Consider the following 6,000-nt stretch of genomic DNA (forward strand, 5'->3'; position numbering starts at 1 on the left):
TTGAAAATCTGGGTCTGCAAAAAGGCACAACAGCTCCTGCCACGACCTAAGTGAGGCATACACCTTAACCTGGTGAGGATAAGCACAGACTGAGTTGTGAAATTTGGGGGTACAGATGCAAATGCATGGGAAATGCACCATCACGCAGAGTTTACATTTTAAAACTTGCCACGCTTCTGTAACATTTATTTCAAATACTGTATTCAGCTATGTTATCAATGTATTGTGGCTGTCAAACTTGTGACCACACTAAAAATCATTAAAAGGAATAAAAAAGTGAATGCAGAAACAGCCATTTAATTATATACTGTATTTAGTTTTCCCATGAGAAAATATAATTAAAGCAAAATTTGGAGAAATTAATTTTTGTATTAAAGAAGCCAAAATCTAATCACAACAGTAGGAATATTTTGTTCTGACAGTAAATTGTTTAATGGATTTACTTGTGGAGTTTTTTTAATTAAATGTATTTTGAAATAATAGAAATTAAATCAAATAGCAATTAATGAAGTAGTACAGTGCATGAAAAATTATATTAAGCAATTTAGAACTGTGTAACCATATTAGTAACAGAATACTTGGCTAGTAAATGTCAGCTTTTGAAATATGAATACCAGTATAGCAGTATATTATTTTTACCCAGCACATGCTAGCACATAGTTTAAATGTCACTTGGATTTTTGGCCCTTGATTAGATGTCTGTAAAATGGGTTGTCATTATCTAGCAGTTTGAATTCTTCAGATGATGTCTTAAAAAGAAATGCAATGTGAAAGCATTTTATTAATTGCCAGATGCTCTGTAAGTCAAATAAATGTGGCCCTATATTCTATTTCACAAAGTATTGAGTTGCAGGAAATAAATTATCTGGCTCTGTTACCAAAAGCCTATGACAAAGTTGCTATCTTTGCAGCAAGTTGTAAAAAGGCTTTTTATAATAGGATGATAGGTGACATAAAGTGGTATCGTTGGAACATGGAGACTCAAGAAAGAATAGTGAGCACTTAAGCCTAATCTTCCACCACTGTCACCACTTAGACATACCAAGGCTTTTTTCTTCTTCCCATTACTCACTTATTAGAGGGGAAAAAATCCCAGCTATCTTATGGTCCCATTTTCAATTACTCAGTAGAAAAGAAAGATTTTTTGTTTCAAGTTAAACTTTCTTCCAAGTAAATGAAAATCCAAGGGAATCAGCTAGTTAATGATTATAATAAGCTGGGTTCCATTTTTTGACCTTTAAGTAAATGATTTTCTAAGGATTACTTCAGTACTGTGGTACTAGAATATCCAGAAAAAATTAATTCAAGTCCTGAAATACCAGACTCATAGGTTGATAATGATTCTTTATTCAACTAAAATAAAGTTGATTAACATGTAAGAATGTTTTCTTTAAATTCAAGAAGTGCTACCCTTTTTCAGGGTAGTTTTGTGCAGATTGACTATTACATTTTCAAAGGTAACTTTTCATGTTGTTTAATTTTAAAAGCACAAGGAGTCAACTTACGAAAAAGACATCTAAATGCCCCAAGTCTCTCCTGTGCCCTTCCTATCTTCATGGTATCTACATTAAAGCTCCCCATGAATAAATTTTATCTACAAACACTTCCTCGAAATTGGCTTTTTTTTCATCATTATTTATATGTGTTCTAGACTTTTCATCTTTAAGAAACCTCTCATTCCCCATCTGTCTCTATCATTATTCTGTCCTCCCCTTCACACCAAAAAGACATGAAAGAATTGTTTGCTATACCTACTTTTTTGACTCCCATTCATTCTTTCCAGTTAATTCAACTAGTGGTTGTTTTTTCAAGGACATCAATAACTTCCTTATCATTAAACACAGTGGATGTTTTGAAGTCTTCTCTCCAGTGTTAGATATTGTTGATCTCTCTGACACCATATTCTCCAGATTTTCTTCCAACCTCTGACCATTCCTTTTCAGGCTTCTTCCAACCATACTTCTGTACCTTCTCTCAGTTTCTTCATTCTCTCTCACCTCAGGCCCTTTGGATGTAATATTTCCTTCTTGCCCATAGAATAAGTCTTCCTTCCCCTTTTCCTCTTCTTCCTTCAGGTCTCACCAAATATGTCAGTTTTCCCAAGAATCCTTTCTTGATTACTGCCCCCACCAAGACCACTTTGATGGCCCTATTACTTTGTGCTCACTCTTTGTGGTCACATTCAGCATCCTATATTGGAATTACTGTTTTATCTGTACCCTTCACTAGGCTGAAAGCAGGGACAGTTACAATTCCAGCATATACCATTGGAACCATAATATACAATAAATATTTTTTGGATGATTGAATAAAGTGGGCAGAAAATTTAAACTTACATGTGGTATAATTTTTTCCTAGTTCTTGGGCTATTTGTAAGTTAAAAATAGAAACATAAGAAAAGAAACACAAGGTCTCATTACTATCCAATTCCACTTATACAGACTTTGTTTTTCATGTAATTAATTACATGAAACAGATTAAACAACTAAAACAAAATGAAATCTTTTTTCATTAAGTTTTAAATGGGAGGGGAAATGGCTAAATGATCGCTGTAATTCCTTCCTACTCTAAAATTCTACAGTTCTGATATTTTAAAGCCAAATTAGTGTTAATTATCAAATGCTGTCATAAGTAATTCTTAAATTACTATATTTAATAATTTTGTTGATTTTTCCATTACATACTGTAGTAGACCTGTGGTTTTTTTTTTTAAGCCAGTGGCCTTCTTTTAGATCTATTTTTGGTGTAGGTTAAATAGGAAGCAGAAACTTAATATACCACAGTGATCATATTTGGGATATAATCCAGGAAAATGGAAATGTATTTCTGGTTTTGACCACCAGAGGGTGAGCATATTATTTCATTATTCATTAGTGCACACATATGCCGCAGAGAGAGAGAGACTGATAATATTTCTCAGCAGTGGATTAAGTCCTTTATGACTTCTAAGACTGCTTTGGGGAAATATATTGTATATTGTGGATACATCCATACACAGGCATATACACCCATTCTTATTAGAGAATATATAAAAATTATTTCTAACATGTAAAGTGCATACTAAATCTTCAACTCTTAAAAGGCTCTTCACTTATTCATGAAGTTACAAGTATTATATAAGGACATATAGAGATAGCCCTGCTAGCTTTACATAGGATTATAAAGCCTATCTTTGCTACTCGGCCTTGCTTAATTTCTGGAAAAAATAAGAACTACATAAAGATTTGAGGGAAAATAAGGCAAATAATGGAATTGATTTAGGGAAAGTAGATGCGATTCATGTGGAGACACAATTTAGGGGCCAGGGACTAGGAATTGTTGCTGAAAATCTAAGAGGTAAAGGATTTTGATTGAAGTGTCTGTACTTATTAGCTATGGCTAATTCTTGTCTAAGGAAGATGAAGAATAGGCATTCTCATATGCCTATTATGCATTATACATATTCTTAACTTTATTCTTTCCTCTACAATTTAACACAAGATCATCTAAATTAAATTCAAGGCCAGCTTAAGTTCAATCATCCATCCGTATGAGGCTAATGTCAACATATAATATCAATGCAATAGTGCCAGTTACAGAATACCAGCATTATAACCTTTCTGGTAATTACAGATATGAATATGCAGCATTACTAAAAAGTACATTTCTCTGTGCCGTTTCTAAACATCTGTTGTAAAAATTGTTTGGATTTAGCTTCTTCAAAAAGACTTGTTTTCTTCCTTGCAGAGCAGTAAAAATTTTGGAAGACAAGTAGACTGGTGAATGGTATACAAGGACATAAAATTAGCAAGTATCTAGCACACATGGCATTTGTTACAAGACTGAAGTAGTAGGCATGATCTCTGTCCTCAGGAGAAGAAAGAGCTGAGGAAATGAGTTACATGTTATCCTACTAAGGAATGATATTAAGTCTTAAATTACAGTAGTAAACACTGATCATTAAGCATAAACTAGGGATGAGTTAGGGTACGGGAACAGAAGAGGAAGGGAAGACTTGCCCAATTTGAGGGGAGAGGGGTGATAAGATTCTCTTGGAGGACTGAAGGAATGAAAGAAGTGTGGTTTGAAGCCGACAAGTGCTTTGATTTGTTTTTAGTCATGCAATACAATGTATTTTAAAATTTAAATAATGGGAAAAGGCACATTTTAATAACTATTAAAGGAAATGAGTCATAGGCTTTAAAATATTGAGAAGTACTACACTAAAATATTAGACCATGTTTTGTAGAACCAGTTTGGACAAGTTGGAAAGATTAGTGTGGCTGGAAGAATCAGGGAGATGAGCTAGAACTTTAACTGAACTTGAAGGGATAAAAGGGATTTAGAAGGGGGAGGAGGAAATTTCAGGCATTTTCTCATGTTTTTCACTTTTCCTACAATTTCCTGTATTGTATCTCTGCCTATTAATATCATAGGCAATAAGTCAATAATCATATACTTATTGATTGCCTAATATGTATAGAGCACTGCTTCATTTACTGCATGTACAGAGGTGACCAAACTAGACATTGTTCCTGCTCTCATTATATATAGTCTATCAGAGAAGATAGATTGTGAACAAGTATTACACACTGGGCCTTTAACATATATTTTTTAAATGCTTCATTCTTCATGAAGCCTTTAAACCTTTCCCCAATGCAGAAGAAACTATTCTCTTCTTGAACTTCTATTTTATTTATTTATTTATTTATTTATTTATTTATTTTTTAATAGGAGAAAATCAAACAAAAGTTTAATAATGTGGGAGAGAATCAGGAAAACTGAACAGCTCACTAAAATGGCCAAAGCCCTCCCTTAAAAACCGTATCAGCTAAAGACAAAAGAGGATGTTGAGGGTGGTGGTTTGGGACTTCAAAGGAGGGCAGTTCAAGTGGAGTTGGAAACGCAAATGCAAACGCTTGGTAAACAACTGTTTGTTGGGCCCTGCAGAGACAATGCTACAGAGTGCACTCTGATCTCTAGGCCCTGTTGAGCTTCTACTTTACATCTAATACTTTTTTTTCTGTGAGTTTTTTTTTTAAATAAATTTATTTTATTCACTTATTTTTGGCTGCATTGGGTCTTCATTGCTGCATGCGGGCTTTCTCTAGTTTTGGCGAGCGGGGGCTACTCTTCACTGCAGTGCGCGGGCTTCTCATTGCGGTGGCTTCTCTTGTTGCGGAGCACAGGCTCTAGGCATGCGGGCTTCAGTAGTTATGGCATGCAGGCTTCGGTAGTTGTGGCTCGAGGTCTCTAGAGCACAGGCTCAGTAGTTGTGGCGCACGGGCTTAGTAGCTCTGCGGCATGTGGGATCTTCCCGGACCAGGGCTCAAACCCGTGTGCCCTGCATTGGCGGGTGGATTCTTAAACACTGCGCCACCAGGGGATCCCTCTGTGTGGTTTTAATTCCATATTAAAATAATTATTATACAATAAATTTGACCTTTTGAGGGGAGGAGGTGAGGTTATGTATTTCTATTAACTTAACACATGTATAGATTCATTTGCCCACCACCGCAATCAGGATCCAGAGCAGTTCCATCACCAATAAACTCCCTTGTTACATCCTCCTCTCCTCCTAGCTCCATACTCCCAGCTCCTGGCAATCACTGATCCTGATCTGTTTTCCATCACTATGGTTTTCTCTTTTTGAGAATGTCATATAAATGGGATCATGTATTAACCCTTTGAGACTGAATTTTTTCACTCAGCATAATGCCTTTGAGAATTATCCAAATTGGTGTATCAGTAGTTTGTTCCTTTTACTGCTGAGTAGTTTTTCATCATAAAGATTTACACAATTTGTTTATTCATTCATCTGCTAGGTTGTTTCCAGTTTTTGGCAATATTAACAGGGCTGCTGTAAACATCCAAGTATAGGTTCCTATGTGAACATAAGTTTTCATTTCTGTAGGGTATATACCCGAAACGTGAGATTACTGGATTATATGTTTAAGTGTATGTTTGACTTTTTAAGAAACTGTTTCAGTGTTTTCCAGAGTGGCTGTACCAGTTTGCATT

The sequence above is a fragment of the Balaenoptera musculus genome, chromosome 1 (genome assembly GCF_009873245.2).
Source record: "Balaenoptera musculus isolate JJ_BM4_2016_0621 chromosome 1, mBalMus1.pri.v3, whole genome shotgun sequence".
Lineage (NCBI taxonomy): Eukaryota > Metazoa > Chordata > Mammalia > Artiodactyla > Balaenopteridae > Balaenoptera > Balaenoptera musculus.